The sequence below is a fragment of the Diabrotica virgifera genome, chromosome 3 (assembly GCF_917563875.1).
Source record: "Diabrotica virgifera virgifera chromosome 3, PGI_DIABVI_V3a".
NCBI lineage: Eukaryota > Metazoa > Arthropoda > Insecta > Coleoptera > Chrysomelidae > Diabrotica > Diabrotica virgifera.
Window position 1 is genome coordinate 215,165,408 of NC_065445.1, and position 21,294 is coordinate 215,186,701.

A 21,294-nucleotide genomic window follows, 5' to 3' on the forward strand; every position below is an offset into this window, starting at 1 on the left:
TTCTGGGGTCAAAAATAGGTTGGTTGAAGCTCACTTACCTATCTACAATTATTGTGCACACAAAAAAAGTTACAGCCCTTGGAAGTTACAAAATGAAAATCGATTTTTTTTCATATATCGAAAACGCTTAAAAATTTTTTATTGAAAATGGACATGTGGCATTCTTATGGCATCAACACCTTATAAAAAAAATTAAAGTGAAATTTGTGCACCCCATAAAAAATGTATGGGGGTTTTGTTCCCTTAAACCCCCCAAACTTTTGTGTACGTTCAAATTAAATTATTATTGTGGCACCATTAGTTAAACCCCATGTTTTTAAAACTTTTTTGCCTCCTAGTACTTTTTCGATAAGCCAGTGTTTATCGAGATATTTTGAATATTTGTCGAATCCAACACATATTTTTATATGGTTAAGTACGATTCTAGACCTGAAAATTTATTTATAATTTACATCTTTAGGTATATTTTGAAAAAGAAGCCACATCTCGATAAAAGATGACGGATCAAAAAAAGATTAAGAGGAAAAAAAGTTTTAAAAACACTGTATTTAACTAATGGTACCACAATAAGAGTTTAATTGAAATGAACACAAACATTTTTGGGGGATTTAAAGGAACAAAACCCCCATAAAATTTGTATGTAAACATATTAAAAAAGAAGCCGGATCTCGATAAAAACTGGTTTATGGAAAAAATACTAAGAGGCAAAAAAGTTTTAAAAACATTGTGTTTAACTAGTGGTACCACAATAATGAATTAATTGGAACGTACACAAAAGTTTGGGGGGTTTAAGGGAACAAAACCCCTATAAAATTTTTATGGGGTGGAAAAATTTCACTATAATTTTGTTTTAAGATGTTCCTGTCATAAGAATGATACATGTCTATTTTCAATACAAAATCGCTATTAGTTTTCGATATATTGAAAGAAATCGATTTTCATTTTGTAACTTCAAAGGCCTGTAACTTTTTTTATGAGCACATTTGTACTAAGGTAAGTTAGGTCCAATCGAATTATTTTTGACCCCAGAATGTGTGGAATAACTTATGACCAATCTTTTCGGGACACCCTGTATATTTAATTTCACAATATGCAAAATTGCTATTATGAAAGGTTGTTAAGAATTAAAAACTATGTTTTAATCTGCAATTAGATCCTTATAATTTAAATATTGTGAACTGTAAAGGTTGTTTACTCTGGAGCGAAATTCATATTTTTTTATTTACCTCGTATAAAATTAATAAAATTTGATATATTATGTTTGAATCTCAGATTTTAGGCTATGTAGATCTTTTTATGAGGAATAACTTTTATTCGAAAAATTAATAATAAAATAGTTATACATCAAAATGTTGTTGAGTATCCCTAATCTGAGAAAAAATTTCAACGTTTTTTTTCATTAGAAGGATTAGGCAATTGATTATGTACTATAGAAAGGAACTACAACGTTAACGGGGTTTTATTATTTGATATGGTCAATGAATCTCCATATATGAAAAAACCGCGGAGTGCTACCATTTAAAGGGGTGCGTTTTTGAGAAATGGGTGAATTAGTCCCTGGGCACAGGTTACATAAGGGTGAGTTCTATGCACTTTTGGTACAAACACGTCTACATAAAAATTGTTCCTTGTTAAATTTACTATCTAAATATAACTTTTTAAAGTGAAACGTACTTTTTTTTACAAAAATATATTCAAAAGAAAAAGCACAAAGAAACCCAAAAGAAAAAAATTTTGTTTTTTGTCCCATAACTTTTGTCCGCGGGGATATAGGTATAGACATTGCTTCACAGAAAAAAAACTTAAATATTTTCTCTTTAAAATGGTGTTCAGTAGAGGTCATTGGGAGTTACAGTTTTCGAAATATGATTTTTCAAAATTCGCCACTCACAGCAATTTTGGGCAATTTTCCTTGTTATTTCGCAAATATTGTTCTGTAACTTTTTCTACGTGACTTTAGACATATGCAATGGTACATGTAAGAGGAATAGAAATCAATTACTTACCTTTAAAATGTTCTAGTTTATAATGTTATACCACTTCTTTTAAAGAGGTTATCTTTTTCAAGACTTTATACTTTTAACGAGTTTTTATATTTTTTACGATTATTTTTTTAATTTCCCATTATAACTTTTTTTTCTACATTTAGGTATATATTATATAATAAACAAAGAAAGCTTATTCTGTTTACTTTAAAATAGTGTATTATAAAAAATTCTAGGAATATTTTTGAATAAGATAATATGCTTTTTCAAAATGTAATAAGTACTTGCAACGATTTTTGCTTATAGGATTATTTTTTTAAATTCCTCATTATAACTTTTTTTATGTGATTATGTGTTATGATTGAATCTTATTTTTTATAGGTAATACTTTGGATCCACTTGCCTCGGCCGGGCAAACTTCAAAATATGGATTTATTCCAATATTTACTGTCAAAGCACTTGCACCACAACCTTTGCTTGAAAAAATAGCATGTAAATGTACCAAAGAGTGTACAAAAACTGCGGTTGTTGGAAGATAGGAATTAGTTGTTCAATATTCTGCAAAGGGTGCATGTGCATGGGTACTAATTGTGGGAACTCTAAGATAACTGAGGTGTCAGAGGAAGATATTGAAGCTGATGTTAATGAAGAGATGGACTTTGATTTTGAAAATTTTTTAAATGTCAACGTTTAAATAATTTTAACTGAAGTGATGTTTTCTAAGACTAATGTTTATGTAATTTTTGTAAAAGAAATAATTTTAAATAATACAGGTACAAAAATATCAAAGAATAACTCGGTTTCCATTACATATTATTTAAATATAGATGATACACCATTTTAAAGAACAGAAAGTAAGCCCTCTTTATTGAGCAATATATAGTATATTCATGAACAAGAAAAAAAAAGTTATAATGAGAAATTTCAAAAATAATCTTAAAAAAATGTAGAGAATAATATTTTTTTATATTGGGTATTATATAATATATAATATATAATATATAATATATATTATATAATATATAATATAATATTATATTATATATAATATATAATATATAATATATAATATATATTATATAATATATAATATAATATTATATTATACATATATAATAAATAGTAAATAAATAATAAATATATAATAAAAAATCATTAAAAGTATAAAACCTTGAAAAACCATAATCTCTTTAAAAAAAAGTCGTACAACGTTATACAGTAGACCATTTTAAAGGTAATTGATTTCTATTCCTATTACGTGTACCATTGCATATACCTAAAGTTACGTAGAAAAAAGTTACAGAACAATATTTGCGAAATAACAAGGAAAATTGCCCAAAATTGCTGTGAGTGGCGAACTGTGAAAAATCATATTTCGAAAACTATAAATCCTAATTACCTCTACTAAACAACATTTTAAAGAAGAAATATGTAGGATTTTTTTCTGTAAAGCAATATCTATACCTATATCTTCGTGGACAAAAGTTATGTGACAACAAACAAAATTTCTCTCTTTTGGGTTTCTTTGTGCTTTTTCTTTTGAATATATTTTTGTAAAAAAAGGATCATTGACTTTAAAAAGTGATATTTAGATAGAAAATTTAACCAGGAACAATTTTTATGTAGCTATGTTTGTACCAAAAGTGCATAGAACTCACCCTAATATAACCTGTGCCCATTTCTCAAAAACGCACCCCTATAAATGGTAGCACTCCGCGGTTTTTTTATACATAGATGTCCATTGACCATATGAAATAATAAAACCCCGTTAACGTTGTAGTTCCTTTTAGCTATCTTATTTTGAATATAATCAATAGCCTAGATGTAAGTGCATATTATAGTAGAGCATAGTTTTTAATTCCAAACAATTTTTTAGAATAACAACTTTCAATATTGTGAAAAATAAAAATATTTTATCCTTGAGCGAAATTAATATTTTTTGAAATACCTGGTATAATATCTATATATAAAAAAATTGATATCTAATGGCTGAATCTTCGGTAAGACCACGCAGAATTCTTTTTGAAGAATACCTTTTTCAGTCAGAGTCAGAAATTAATTTATTTAAAAGAACACAAAGACATTAAGAACACTCAAAAAAGAAGAACAAAATGAAAACTTACTAGAAGCAATGCTGAAAATTATAAAACAACTAACGAATGGCATGAAGGAAATAAAGGAAGAACTACATGAACATGCAGAAGATATGAAAAATGTAGGTCATAAGTTAAGGAGATTAAATTAGAACAACACGAATACAAAAGAGAAATACAAGATCTGAAGAAAGTCAATGAACAAGCCATGAAAGAAAAGAAACAACTAAAAAAAGAACTCGCTCTCATGAAAGAAAGAGTGAAAAAATAGAAAAAAAAAAACGAGTAAAAATGTAGTAGTGCGAGGCCTCACAATAAAAAAAGAATGTGTGTGTACTTTGTACGCATGTAAGAAGTTATACTTCTAAATAAGATTTCAATGAAATAGATATACTTTCGGACAGTTTATTTGTATTTTATTTAAAGATTAAATTAATTTTTACTTACTACTTTCCAAAAATTTTTATTAAAACAATACCAAAAATTAAAAACAGATTAGAAAACACCAGGATTTGAATCGGGGACCTCTTGATCTCCAGCCCAACGCTCTACCACTGAGCTATTCCCTTTTGTTTATACGGGCTACAAGATTTCTCAGACATAGTGACAAACATACAAAGTGAATTATAAAATACTTTAAATATTACCTACTTATTATCTTATTCCCGAGGTAGATAAGTCCAAATACACAAAAATTATAATAATAGTTAATTATGATATAAATGTTAAAAGCACAATTTTAAGGCACGTATGTGAAAGATTCGCTTCGCTCATTCTGCAATTCACATAAGTGCCTTAAAAATATACTTTGTAATAAAAAATATACTATATCATACAATATTTTTTTTACAAACGTCTTATATATCAACAACTATAATTTATTCATTCTCAATTACGGGACAATACCTACAAAAACTTTTACTTGAACTTGACTGACATTCCATTTTTATATGTTTCTTGACATTACATCAAAACTGCCTATACTGTCAATACGTAAATCATAACAACTATAGAATAACATATTTTATATATTCTAACAAATTTTAATAGTTTTTTTCTACAAACGTTAAAAAACAATAATACAGTTTAAATTAAATTTAAAAAACATTTTAACCCACCTTTTTCAAATTGCGCAAGTTTTATTATTAATATTAATGTTAATAAATGAAATATAAATATTTTGACTTTTCACAATTTGACAATTCACTTTTAACTGCAGTGCCTTAAAATTTTTAAAGCACTGGTGCTTTAAAGTAGAATTTTTAACGCTCCTATGGAGTGCTATAAATTGCATTTTTAACACGTTTATAGAAAAATATATTTAAATACACTAATATATCCTTTCCACACCTTTTCTGGACAGATACATACATACATTAAAACATTTAGTAACGAACTCCATACTGTCTGTGTGCGCATGCGCGCAGATTAATAAAATTTCACCCTCAATCGCGTCTAAAGAAGTATAACTTCAAAAATAATGGACAGGAAGAATTGCGGAGACGATGAAACACTTTATCAGGACAGAAATAGGCGCTGAAGTAACAGTACACATCGCGAAAAAATTGGGAAAGAAAACATGTTTGGTTGAGTTAAATAGTAGAAAAAAAAAATAATAGAGTAAAAGAAAAGATCTTCATAAACGACGATATACTTACCACTGTTGCGACATTTGCCGATAATACAGCCATTTTGGCGTCCCACACTGACCTAACGTCAGCCTTTGGGAACCTGCAAACTAGTCTAAACAAGGTCCAAAACGGGCTAAAAAGATGGCGTATTAAAGAAAATGGATTGGAATCAACACATGTGACGTTTACCCTCCGCAGAGAAACGTGCCTACCTGTTCAATTTATTGATTGTCAACTTCCACAATCTGATAGAGCCAAATACCTAGAAATGCACCTGGATCGACGACTGACTTGGACAAAACACATATTCTCTTAAAGCGCAAGTAGTGGAGTCAATGAAGGTGGATATGAGTTATTACCTCAGATTTCGTTGAACTTCCATCGATTTTCATAAAAATTGGTGAGTGGTTAAAGGATACCTCAAGGAATAAAGGTGACATAGTGCCAACTTGCGCTTTTTTGCATTTTAGGGGTGAAATACACCACTTTTTTAAAAATGATTTTTTAGATTTCTTAAAGTGCAGTCACTGTAAGTTTTCACTTCCTTTTTCGTTGAACCTTCATCGATTTTCATGAAAATCGGTAAGTAGTTAGAGGATACCTCAAGCAATAAAAAATATATAGCATCAACTTGCGCTTTTGCATTTTAGGGGTGCAATACACCCCTACTTTTTAAATTGTAAAAAATGCAGATTTCCCCATTATGGCGCAAATAATCTTTAATTAAGAAAAATAAATATTTGTTTTATGTTTATGTGCATGAATTACATTTTTTTTAATTTTTCAAACCTTATAGTAACCAAAAATCCGAAAATTAACAAGTCGAAAATCACGAAAACCTTATTCTTCTATATTTCTGAAAGTGTAGTCACTGAATGTTTTCACCCACGATTTCTTTGAACCTTCATCGATTTCCATGAAAATTGTTGATTAGTTAGAGGATACCTCAAAAAACAAAAGTGATATGGCAACAAGTTGCGCTTTCTGCATTTTAGGGGTGAAATCCACCTTTTTTTTAATGATAAAAATGCAGATTTCAGCATTCTGGCTCAAGCAATCTCGTTTAATTAAGTAAAATAAATATGTTTTTACATTTATGTGCATGATTTATAATTTTTATTAATTTTTCAAACCTTATAGCAACCAAAAATCAGAAAATTAGCAAATCGACAATCACGAAAAAATTATTCTTTTATATTTCCAAAAAGGCAGTCACTGAAGGTTTTCACCCCTGATTTCGTTGAACCTCCATCAATTTTCATGAAAATTGGTAAGTAGTTAGAGGATACCTCAAGAAACAAAAATGATGTGGTACCAACTTGCGCTTTTATCCTGGGGGTGGATTTTACCCCTTCTCATGGGTGAACACCATTTTATTCAAAATAACCCCATAATTAGATAGAGAAGTAAATTCTAAGCAAACTTTCTTTTGTCAAGTTTATAAATTTTTTATTTAAATAATATTTCATAATTTAATAAAATATTATTGGTACAGTAAAACCTGCCAATAACCGCAACTAAAAATAGAAAACAATTGGCCGTTATACAAATGTGGCCGCTAATGCTAGGTTTCCTTTTCCACAAATACATAAAATGAAATTGAAAATTTATTTATTTTAGTAATTAAAGCAAATCTAATTAAATATAATTCTACAAACAAACGGAACATAATAAAACTAAATTCAATTTACTACAATATAAAACAATATCAATCTATACGAAAAAACAACTACAAGAAAAACAGAATTTTTGTTTGTTTTACATTTTTTTAGATAAACGAAACATACTAAAACAAATTTAATATAGGTAATACATAATATAAAATAAAACAACATACTATAGCTACTACGAAAAATACGCTTATCACTAAAGTATCGTCGTGCTTTCATACTATATTCAACAAATCCAACTTGGTACGGCCTTTAATTAGATATCGCAAATCACTTTGGCTGATTTTGTCTGCATATATATTATGTTTGAAGAATCCCTTTTTTTTGTGAGACTGGATATAGGACATTTCTCAAGTATGAATTCACATTCATGGTATATCGTTGCTATACAGGGATAATAATCTGTGCAATGTTATGGTACAGGCTACGTTAAATATGAAGTAAATGTGGAAGATATACACTGGTTATTCATTTCAATTTAATTGTTTTTTAATCGTTTACAATATTTAAAATAATTAAAGACATAAAGTTAGGGATTTAAAAAATAAATTCAGTTCTCACTGGCAGGGTGGCAAATAATCAAGTGCCATACAATAGCATTTCATTACAGTGCTCATTACAGGCATTACAGGCTGCTCCGTTTGAGAAAACTCATACTCTCAAACTTTGAGAAAACACTCATTCAGTTTCGACCAACCCTGTATTAGCTAAAATTAAACGTTTTGCTAGATTAATAATTTTTATCAATAATAGACTATATTAAAAATCACTTGAACATAAACTGATTTTCTGATGTCAAATCACTACAATTATACAGGGGGTGAATATTGCTATGAAATTTGAAAAAAAAAACGTAATTATCTTTTAAACTACTTCGTATAACATCACAAAACCTGATATTTTAAGAAATAAAACATAGAGGAGAATCTAAAAATATAAAAATATACAGGGTGTTCCATTAAACAAAAGATAATTTTGTTTCACCCTGTCAATATGGGTGGCCCTGTATATTTGGAAATGTATTTAAATTCTGATATTATCTATGCCCCAATCTCACCTAAATAAACTTTTTTCGTATCTCCTACAACAAACGACTAATTGGACTTCCCACAACCTGTATAAATACATTTTTTCAAAGAAAATGTATTGGTTTTTTTAAAATAACTCAGTTAATTTTTGAAATACGAGATTTATCCAAAAACCATTACGGAGCTAAGTAAAAGGTCTATAACACTGTATTAAACATCATTTTCTAAATCCTTTATTTTTTTTAAATACAAGGGGAAAGGGAAATTTTTTTTAATCGTATTTTTTTTTCAAAAATATGCATTCTAAACCGGTTAAAATTGTTGAAGTTATTACTCATGTTAAAATAAATAAAGTTTTAAATGGGTTACTATAAATTTTAATTTTTTTGGAAATGACGTATGTTTCATTTTTCATTCTTCCCAAAAAATCTGAAAGAGTCCTCTTATTTCCATCATAACTTGCTTAATTTTGATGCTATCGACTTCTTATATAGCTTTTTGATAGTTAACTTTAAGTACTTTATTAAAAGGTTTAGTATCTATATTTAACAAAGTGCATCATTTTCCTGTTATTTAAGCTTGAATACTAAGATTTGAGTACTCGCGGAAAAAAAATATACATTCAATTGCATATGACTCACTTTGTATATGTAATAAAGGATTTTTCGAATAAGGAGCTTATTTATTTTTATATTATCTTCGATTTTGGTAATAACAACTTTTTTAAAGAAACTTATGATTTTTGACTTATTTATGAAAAACTGCTTTAAAACATGGATTTTTTCAGGAAAAATCAAACCTTTGATCTTTAATAACTCAAAAACTCAAAATTTTACTTATAATTTGTCCCTATATCGATTAGTGGTATTATTTTTAATAAAATAATTTCCACCCCCGAGAAGGGGTGGCATCCCCCCCCCCCAGGGTAAAAGCGCAAGTTGGCACCAGGTCACCTTCGATTCTTGAGGTATCCTCTATGTACTTACCAATTTTCATGAAAATCGATGGAGGTTCAACGAAATCGGAGGTGAAAACCTTCATTGACTCCACTAAAGCAACTTGGCCTCAAATTAAGAAACATGTATTGGCTCATCGATCGCAGATCAAAACTCTCCGTAGACAATAAAATATGATTATACAAAACAATCTTAAAACCTGTGTGGACCACACGGCATCAAGCTGTGGGGAACTGCTAGCAACTCCAACATATCCATCTTGCAGAGGTTCCACAATAAAGTACTACGCACTATTGTTGATGCTCCCTACTACGTCAGTAACGAAATCATTCAGCACGATACCCCTTTAGAATCCATCAAAGATGCCATACATCGTTTTAGTGTCAAGTATAGTGAAAAAGTGTCAGTGCACCCAAATCGGTTAGCGGCCCAACTAAACGTTCGCGATGCTAATGAAATCCGTAGGATAAAACGTCTACTGCCATCCGATCTATCTATATCACACATACTTTAGTTTATTTTTTGAAGGCAAATTCACAGGACTACAGTGTTTTTGGTGCCAAAGTTTTTAGAGCTGATTTTAGGTATATTTGGGGTGCTGATTCCGAATATGGCTTTAGTTTTGCCCTATCAGCTCTAGTTTTCAAGATAACGTAGGTCATGCCATATTTTACGCATTAAAATACGAATATGCTGATATGGATATACTAAATCGGAATAAAAATTACAAAATTAGAAAAAAAAAAGTATATCTTAAGGCATTTAACAACAATAAAACCTTTTGTACAATAAAACAGATATACAACTAGTTTTGAGAAAAAAATCTAACAAAATAGAAAAAAAATTTCTTGACGAAACGAAAGCTTCGCTTGCGCGATTTCCTGGAATGAACTTTTAAAAAGTTTCTCTTCAAACTCCAGCAAGAATCTGCCATCATATGGGTGTCCCATATTCCTTGGTAGCGGTCCTCCATGGTTTTTATGTCTTGCTGAAATCTCTCACCTTACTCCTCACTTGGGTCACCTAAGTTTTCAGGGAAACGGTCCAGGTGGCTGTGAAGATAGTGGACTTTGATGCTAATATTACATCCGTGATTGGAAATTATTCAGCAAACGGTTTACCAGCTCAGCATAGTTTTCACTTTTGTGATTTTCCAGAAAATTTTTCATAATATTCACAAATGAAAGCCAAGCTTTTATCTCTTTCTCATTCATTGACCCCACAAAAGTCGGATCCTTTGTAAAAAGTCTGATCTGTGGTCCATCAAAGATACCAGATTTAAGTTTTTCCGTACTTATCTCGGGCAGCTTCCTTCCTATGTAGGCGAATCATGGTCCATTAGAATTAAGTCCCTTAACGATTAACTTCATTAGGCGTAGCTTAATATGGAGGGGTGGTAAGATTATTTTCTCTGGTTCGACTAAAAACTGGGCAATAATGTTCTTTCTTGCTTAAATAAGGCATAATACAATGAGAACAACAAATATATTGAGGAAGAAGTTTAATTAACAATGTATATTCCTTTGAATAGCATATTCTTCATTATCTCACATATTAAAACTACTAATTTCGGAATGTGCCATATCCATAAAACTAGAGCTGATACAAAAAAAACGAAATCCATATTATGATTTATCGCCCCTAATATAGTAAAAATCAGCTTAAAGATTCACGGCACCAAAACAAATTTTTTTTTCTGCAGACCTGTGTTACTGTAAAATCATACTAACAATGTTTAACTTAGGTTTAGATATATTTAAAAGAGATTATTCATTGGAATAATACTCTACATGTCATCAGCTTCATTGTCAGAAAAAACGCTTATTGCCTAATAGGCAGATTGCATATCTCTCAAGGAGTTAATAAAAAAAATAAACGACGACATGACAAATGTAGAAAGAGATATACAGGCAAAAATCAGAAACTATGCAAAGAAAGAAAGAACAAAAAGAAATCAAGGTAATATTGAACTTCCAAAGGTATTTATCGACAATGGAATATTTGGTGTATTTGCGGTTTTCCTATTTCTCTTTAGACCTGAGATACATTCACCCAAAAAATATGCCCTGTTGTACCTACCCAATGCTATAGATGTCTTATGGGTGGTCCAAATGCACAAAGTATACCGATTCTGAATCGGCCCTGACCCCCTCTTGAAACATAGACAAAAAAAAAAAGAATGTGTGTGTGTACTTTGTACGCGCGTAAAAAGTTATACTTCTATTATATGATTCCAACGAAATTAATATACTTTAAACAGTTTATTTATATTTTATTTAAATATTAAAATAATTTTAATATTTACTACTTTTCAAAAAATTTTATTAAAACAGTACCAAAAATTAAAAAAATAAAAGAATAAAACACATACAAACACATTGAAAAATGCCACAAATGATTTCTGAAAAATAACTGTCGGAAATCTTTTTAACTAAATAAGTATTTTCTGAAAAAAAAAATTATATATTAAATATACTAACAATCATAAAATGTATAAAAAAATAAAATAATAAAAGTTTCTATTTGGAGACATGCATCATGTGGGAAGGTCGACTAACTAAGCGGTTTAAACTTCTGACAGTTCTGAATTTAACCAAATTATTTTGATTTTTGTAGAATTGAAATATTAAAATACAACAAAACATAGAGTAAGGAAACACTATGTTAGGTGAATAATGGTAGGAATTTTGATGGTAATCAAATTATGTAAATTAAGCCATTACATACTATTTTGGTAGGTTCATTTTAAATTTTACAAATAGGTAGGTATCTATGTAATCTTTTATTACGATACTGAAACATTTACAACTATTATTACGTACCTGTCGCTTTTAAAAACTATTTAAAAAGTCACTACAATAATTATAAACTTGCTTTTTTCTCTGCCATCAAAACAATAAAAACTACTATACACAACATTTGTTTATCCATAATCTCCATATTGAACAATTATTGACAGATGATTTTAACACCCAATCAGATCCCGTATAACGTTTGAGCGACTAATACCATACTTTCGGTGTGTGCATGCGCCCAGAAAAATAAAAATTCACCCTCGTGCCTAAAGAAGTATAACTTCAAAAATCAGATCGGTATAACTTTTCCACACACATACACGTACATATGCACACATTTCCACAAACATTTCGCCCTTTTGAAATAGAAATTGAGTACAATTTCTGAGCTCGGTAACTTTTCAATGATATAACCGATTTTCAAAATTAGACATGCGATGGAAAGGTAACGAAGTAGCACCGAACGGGTTTATTAAGTCTTTTAAGGATGTTTTAAAACCGTAGAAGAAAACTAAAATTAAAACCGTTTCGTTTTTAAGTAAACCTTAAGGTTGCAATAAAACCGCTTTCAGTATAAAAGGGCCCACTCTGAAAGAGGTCAATAAAACCAAAAAGAATAACCTTCTTAAAATTTTGTTTTCCTAAGGAACTGGTTTTAAAGCTGCTGTGAAGGTGCTTTTAAAACCATGTTAAAAGACACTTGAAGTGCAGTCAGTTTTATATCAAACTTAAAAATGTTTCTTAAATGGACACTTTTAAAGACACTTTACCATATTAAATGATTCTTTAAACCCATTATACTATATGCATAGGGCCTATATGTCAATAAATTTTTACATGTGTTATGATAGGTAGATACGTATTTGCAACCATAAAATAATAAAAAGTACTTGGTTATTTCGGACTGTCAAGGTAGAAAAACACTTGCGCATCCAAATTTATTGATAATGTTAACAAAAATAGGTCTAAATAAGTCACGCGTCCTAAAATTTCTGACTTTTGGCCATTAAAAAATGAAAGTAATAAAAAAATTTAAATCCAAAAAATATTAATTTGAAAGAAAAATAATTTTATCTACAATTTTAATGTTTTAGTGTTAAAATAAATCGAATTTATGTCTTTAAGTCGCTTATTTATAATTTTATGTAAGCCTTATATTTTAATCTATCATGGCTTTCGGCATCTCTAGAAAGCTATATGGCTGAAATCTAAATAAAACTATTTAGTCTATCGACAGAGAATTGTTACAATCAAATGGTTTTATTTTATACCCTTCCAAGAGCATAGATCCTACATAAAAGCAAGGTTTTCTTGGAATTAAAACCGTTTAGTTTTAATGCTGCTGTAAATAATGCCACTCGGTTTTAATGTGAATCTAACCTAAAATTGAGGCGTCGTAGTGCTGTATGTGTTGTATTTTTCGTTTAAAGTGAGCAGTTTGTTTATATTTTAAGTACTTGCGACTTATTTCTTCCATACTAACTGTACTTCCACTTTTTACAACACACTACACCACTGTTTCGCTCTAAAACAAATGGCCAACAATTTTGGACATGAAAGAAGAGGGGATGAGTTTAGTTTTCTTGTTTCTAACAAGAAGCATAGTTAAGTCTTTACGATAACCAAATTGATTCAGTTAAGATCGTTTAGTTTTAATATAGCCTACTAATTGCTTTTAGGAAAGCAACTTTTAATAAAACAAAAAAAATAGTTTTAAGGCATATGTTTTACTGACATAATAGTTTTTAGACCAAGTAGTTTTAATAATAGGTTATATTAGTCATTTTAGGAGAATATTTAAAGCTGCAATAAAACTAAAAGGTCACAAACTAGATACTAATAAAACCAAATAGTCCGGAGGTTCTCCATAAAACTGATTAGGTTTAAAGTAAACTGGGAATAAACCATTTTAAAACTACAATAAGACAAATTATCTATTAAGATTAATTAGACTTATTTGATACTCTTATTAGATACTTTAAGACTAGTGACAAATGCTTAACAGTTTTAAAGTTCTGGCAGTAGGTACAGTTACGGTCATTGAATAGTTTACAGGTTTACGTATCTAAGAGCCGATTTTTTAAATTATTACCTCGTTTAAACTCACCTTTTACGTCAAAGTGACGTTAACAGTGGTGTATCTAGAATATGTTATTTAAAATTAAAAAATAAAAATAATTTAAAAATATATTTTACAAAGTTTAACTAAATGGAAAGTATAGAAAAAAGGTTTTTTTTTTGAATGGAATGGATTATGGGCTTAATAATGAAAACAAGGAAGTCTGGTTTGAAAATACCGATTTTATTTTATAGCTATCCAAAATTATCTAATCTTTGTTTGATTTTCCATATGCACATATTATATGGCTCATGTCCAAATCTGCAGCAATTTGTCTTAAAAACCAACCTTCTTCGAGTTTGGCAATTGCTCTTGCTTTTGTGCATCATTCATATTCATTATAACCATTTTGGAGGAGTTTGATATCGTTATTTTATGTTTCAACACTCGCGAAATTTTTGACAAGCATTGACTTTTTGACTTTGACATTTATGAAATCCGTACGATACTGCAATTTTACAGTTTTACAATATAAAAATTAAGGTGTAAACTAATCAGTGATCGTAACTGTACATCTACAAGGAAACTTTAAAACCATTATCTTCTTATTTACCACAATAAAACCTTTATAAACCTTACCTAAAACTAAAATGTTTTTATTGTGCTACTTGGGTAATGATCAAGACTATCAGAAGCCGCAGAGATAGGGATATAAATTTTTGGGGATGATTAATATATGGATGGGCGAGTCTTTTTCTAAACTTTAAGATGGAATTTTTCGAGAGGGATCGAAAATTTTTTGTCACTATATATAGGGTGAGGCAGATAACTGGCCTATTAGAAATATCTCGAGAACTAACGGCAATAGAATCATGAAAATTGGACTGAAGCGGTTTTGAAGGATGATCTATTAAATGAAAATATTTTAATCTCTTTTCAACTTCCGGTTATATCGGAAGTTGCTTATAACTTCGTTTTTTTTTAATGAGACACCCTGTATATTTTTACATTATTGGATTCTCCTCAATATCTTCTTTCTTAAAATATGAGGTTTTGTAATATTATACAGGGTATTTTAAAAGATATTTACGTTTCTTTATTAATTTCGTAGCAATATTCACACCCTGTAGAATTGTAATAGTTTGACATTAAAAACTCTGCTTACGTTCAAGTGATTTTTAATATATTCTACTATTGTTAAGAATCATTAGTATGGCTAATTTTGAAATTTTAGTATACAGGGTTGGTCGAAATTCGGAATGAATATTTTGTGAGTTTTCTTAAATGGAACACCCTGTATTTTAGTATTGTAATGAAATGATATTTTATGGTACTTTTTTATTTTATAAGTATTCCCTATACCAAATTGCTTTAATTTGAGAGTTATTGATGATTCAAGCTAAACATTAATTGCAACAAAAAATACGTAAAATTTTATTAGGTTGGCCGTGAAAAAAATCAGTCACAAATAATTTTTCATAAATAAATACATATTAATCCAGACTGATCCTTAAAATTACCAATAATGGTTTAGCAATCAAAATACCTACGTAGGTAAGATTGTTGGTGCGATTAACAATTAAGCACAAATTAAAGCAGTTAGGTATAGGGAATGCTTAAGAAATAAAAAAGTACCATAAAATATCATTTCATTACAATACTAAAATACAGGGTGTTCCATTTAAGAAAACTCAGAAAATACTCATTCCGAGTTTCGACCAACCCTGTATAATGAAATTAAAAATTTAGCTATACTAATGATCCTTAATAATAGTGGACTATACTAAAAATCATTTGAATGTAAGTAGAGTTTTAGATGTCAAACTACTACAATTCTACAGGGTGTCAATATTGCTACGAAATTAATAAAAAAACGTAATTATCTTTTAAAATACCCTGTATAACATTACAAAACCTTATATTTTAAGAAAGAAGACATCGAAGGGAATTAACAAATCTAAAAATATACAGGGTGTTTTATTAAAAAAACGAAGTTATAAGCAACATCCGGTATAACCGGAAGTAGCAAATATATGAAAATATTTTCATTAAATAGATGACTCTTCAAAACCCCTTAATTCAAATTTTCATTATTTGTTGCTTTAGTTCTCGAGATATTTCTAATAGGCCCTTTATTTGCCTCACCCTGTATAGTGTCGCATGTAGGGGCCTGTGCGTCACTGGCGAGAACTACCGTTCTCTGGTCAACTATTCTCTCTGCAGTTAAAAAAGAATGTGTGTGTACTTTGTACGCACGTAAGAAGTTATAGTTCTATTATATAATTTCAACGAAATAAATATACTTCACAGTTTATTTGTATTTTATTTAAATATTAAACTAACTTTAATTTTTACCTACCACTTTCAAATAAAATTTATTAAAACAATACCAAAAATAATAAAAAATATATAAATCGTCCGGGATTTGAACCGGCGACCTCTCGATCTCTGGACCAACGAAGCTATCAAGCCCTGTGTAGCTGACGTCTCAGATATAATTATACATCACGGTGACAAATAGATCAAGTGAAGGATAAAAATATTCTAATAGATACTTTATTATCTTACTCCCGAGGAAGACAAATCCAAAGACAAAAATGATAATAAATATATTTAATAAAAATACTAATATATTCTTTTAATGACTTATTTCTGCTGATACATACATAACTTGAAAGATTAGCAACGAACTACATACTGTCTGTGTGCGCATGCGCCCAGAATAATAAAATTTCACCCTCGCGCCTGAAGAAGTAGAACTTCAAAAATGCAACCCTTAAAACATCAACATTGAAGGCTGATGAAATGGTATGGTAATGATAACCATGGAAATGATAACTTAATTGAAGACCTTTGAAATGTGGATCTACTGGAGAATCCTCAAAATTAATGTAGATTGCATACCCAAAATGAAGAAATGTTGCATAGTGTAGGCAAAGAATGGGAACTTTTCAATACAACCAAAGCTAGAAAAACATTATACCCATGTCACATACTAAGGAATTATAAATACCAATATGCTCAATTAAGAGCGAAATGAATGATAAAAGGACAGAAAGGACTAGGAAAGAAAACAATCTTGCCAAAGGAACATCCGGCAATGAACAGCGCTAAATTTTGATATATTATGAATAAGGTCAGCTGAACACAGACAATAAGTTGCAATAATTACTGTAGTAGCAAACCTCCATTAAGGAGAGGGCACTTTAAGAAGAAGATGTCTTACTCATCAACACAGTCTTTTATCAACCGCCTAATATGAAACGAATCTCTTTAGAAAGCATACCCTAACCCTAAAGCATTGACTTAAGAGCGTAGGCGCCAAATTTAGGCTCCAATGCTTTTTAAATGCATTCATTTTTTTTCGAATCCTAGTTTTCGAAGAAAACTAATACATATTTTTGAAAAATTTAAACACAGAATGAAAGATTACATTATCAGCGATAAGAAAGTCCCTCAGAATAACCAAATAGTTTCTTTTGAATGAGATATTCGAAATTAAAAATCACACTATTTTTTCTCTTTTTTGTGACCCCTATAACTTTTTAAAATAAACATTATAGAAGATTTTAGGGACTTTCTGTCCTCGATAGTAAGGCAATCTTTCATTCTGAGTTTCTATTTTTCAAAAATACTTATTGATTTTCTCATAATTCGAAAAAAAAAATTAATGCATTTAAAACAAATTAGCGCGAAGTTTTGCGCCTACTCCTTTAATAACAGATATTATGAAGGCGCTTTATCGTTGACAGTATAAAAAGTTTAATTGGTAAAATTTTTGAGCTGTGAATTTTTTTTGTTATTAATTATTTTTAATATTTAACGAATTCAAAGTGTTAACAATAAAACAATAAATGATGTAATGTTTATAATCACGACCGACGTCCTAGGTCTAACCACTAAACGACAAATTTTAGAAAATTTATACTTACTCATCAACATCGTCTTATGTTACACGATTAACTTAACTATTTATTTATTATAATATATATTTTTAGTATTAAGTATTTTAATCTACAGGGTGTCCCAAAAGTAGTGGAACGGTCGAATATTTCGCGAACTAAACATCGGATCGAAAAACTGAAAAATACGTGTTCAATCATTTTCAAAAATCTATCTAATGACACCAAACACCAAGCCCCACTACACCTCCTGGAGGTGGGGTGGAGGGTAACTTTAAATTCTCAAATGGAAACCCCTAGTTTTTCTTGCAGATTTGGATTCGTTACGTAAAATTAAGCAACTTTTATTCAAGACATTTTTTCGAACTGTGGATAGATGGCGCTATAATTGATAAAAACGATTTATCCTGATACCATATTTAAATTATAGAAACGGTCTAATATCTCGAGAAATACACTTCCAAATGAGAAACCAAAAAAAAAAGGTTTTTAATAATTTTCGAAAATCTATCGAATAACATTAAACATGACCCTCCAACCCCCTGGAGGTGGGGTGGGGGTAACTTTAAAATCTTAAATAGCATCCCTCACTTTTTATTACAGATTTGGATTCGTCATGAAAAATTAAGCAACATTTATTCGAAACATTTTTTAGAATTGTTGATAGATGGCGCTTTAATTGGAAAAATACGATTTATTAGCGCCACCTATCAGCAATTTTAAAAAATGTTTCGGATAAATGTTGCTTAGTTTTTCATGACGAATTCGAGTCGGCAATAAACAGTGGGGGTTGCTATTTAAGATTTTAAATTTACCCCCCACCGCGTCTCCAGGGGGTGGGTTGGAGGGTCATTTTTGGTGTTTATCGATAGGTTTTCAAAAAATATTAGAAACCTGTTTTTTGGTTTCTGATCTGGAAGTGTATTTCTCGAGATATTAGACCGTTTCTATAATTTACCTATGGTATCAGGATAAATCGTTTTTCCCAATTATACCGCCATCTATCCACAGTTCGAAAAAATGTTTTGAATAAAAGTTGCTTACTTTTACGTAACAAATCCAAATCTGCAAGAAAAACTAGGGGTTTCTATTTGAGATTTTAAAGTTACCCCCCACCCCACCTCCAGGGGGTATAGTGGGGGTTGGTGTTTGGTGTCATTGGACAGATTTTTGAAAATGATTAAATACGTATTTTTCAGTTTTTCGATAAGATGTTTAGTTCGCGAAATAGGGTAAAAGCACCAGTTATTGGCCTCTTAGGCCGATGCCACATTATGCGTTTTGACCGGATGCGTTTCCGACGCATCCGGTGAAAACGCATAGTGTGACAGATCGGTCCAGTTGCGTTGGAAGCGGATGCGTTTTGAGTCATCGGTACGCGCTTACTACCTGCACCAGGCTAAACGCATAGTGTGACAGGTCGGTCCGGTTGCGTTGGAAACGGATGCGTTTTCACCGCATCCGTTCAAAACGCATAATGTGGCATCGGCCTTAAGGAGAGCACGTCGATATATCTATGAAATGTTTTGTCACTGTGGCCTATTATAACTATTTTTAACATCATGGAATTTTATTATTATTTCTACATATTGTAAAATTTTATTATGTTAATCTTTCAGGTCTGAAAATATTTTATATGTGTTCTTTTGTAAACGTGCAAATGAACCAGTTATTGGCCATCCTGATCTAGTTATTGACACCATATATGTTAGTGTCACCAAATAATTCTTAAGTTAAAATAAGTAGATAGGTAGGTGTTTGGGTAAGCAAGGATTTTGTGATGAGTGTGGACACAAAAAAAAAGATACAGTAAAACCTGTCAATAACGGTCACTAAAAATGATAGAACTATTGGCTGATATAACAAGGTGGCCCCTAATACCAGGTTTTGTAGTACACAAATTTTGGTTTGGAAAACTTTGAGACTGGCCGGCTAGTTCAGGTGGCCGGTTTTTACAGGTGGCCGTTAACACAGGTTTTACTGTATGTCAAAGTAAATTTTATTTGTTATTCTTATTTATTTTTTATCTGACAAGATTCGCAAACATATACTTGATCTGTGTCGCCATAGAATCTTGTTATGCAAGTTACATGATATGTTCTAAGACACATTTGGCATCTAATGCCTTCCTTACACTCTGTAATATTTAGTACACATAGTTAACACACACCTTTAGAGACTTTTTGATTTTTAAAATGTGATGGAATGTTTGATACCAAGTTTGTATTTTTAAAACGCGGAAGAACGTTTGATACCAAGTTTCAATTCTTCAATAATTCAATTTTTCAATAATTTTTGTTGAGGACTGATTTGTATTATCATCAAATAATTTCCGTTTGGGTACAACTTTTTTCTCAGGGCTTGGAGATTTAGTGTGGGTGAGAAATATTTTCGGAGATAATCTCAAATTCGCTTCTGGTGTAGGTGAATGCTTGAAAATGTCAAGATTATCTTGGTTATTTACAGAGCTTGATGATTTTGTGTGAGAATGAAATTCTGGTGTAGGAACTTTGATAAATTCAGGTAGTGGTGGCTCAAAAACCGCAGTATTGTTACTTCTACTTTCCTGGTTTAGAGGAGAAAACACTTTCAATGCTTTTTTTGTCTTTTCTGGGTATTTTTCAATAGGAAATTGAACTTTTATACCCTTTTTTAATTTTATTGAGGTCATTTCTATGGGTTGTCTACTTTTCTCTTCAGACTTGTTAAAAGTTTTAGCTAACTTTTTGGGTTTTTTATTATTCGAGCTTTTTATTTTCTTTTGATTTTCTTTAATAAATTGTTTTTTCTTTCTTTCAAGTTTCCTCTGTTCCGTTTTACCCTCTTCTAATTTTTTTTCCATTTTTTCTTTTTCTATTTTTCTTCTATCTGATGAAGTTAGAACAAATGGAAGCTTTTGAGTTTGCTTTTTTCCTTTTCGTGCTGGAGTATCTGGCCATATTAAGTAAGTCGCAATAGATTTATGTGTAGCATTTACAGATATATTTTCAGAAATGTTAACGGATTTCTCGGGTTTCTTTGGTTTTTTGATCTTCTTTAACCGTTTTCGTCACACTTGATTCAGCTTCATTTTTATATTCTTCTATTCCTTGCATGTTGAAAATTTCATTCTCGGGTACTATCAAGGTTTCGTTCTCCATTTCAGGAATGTTTACTATTTCAGTATCATCTATTA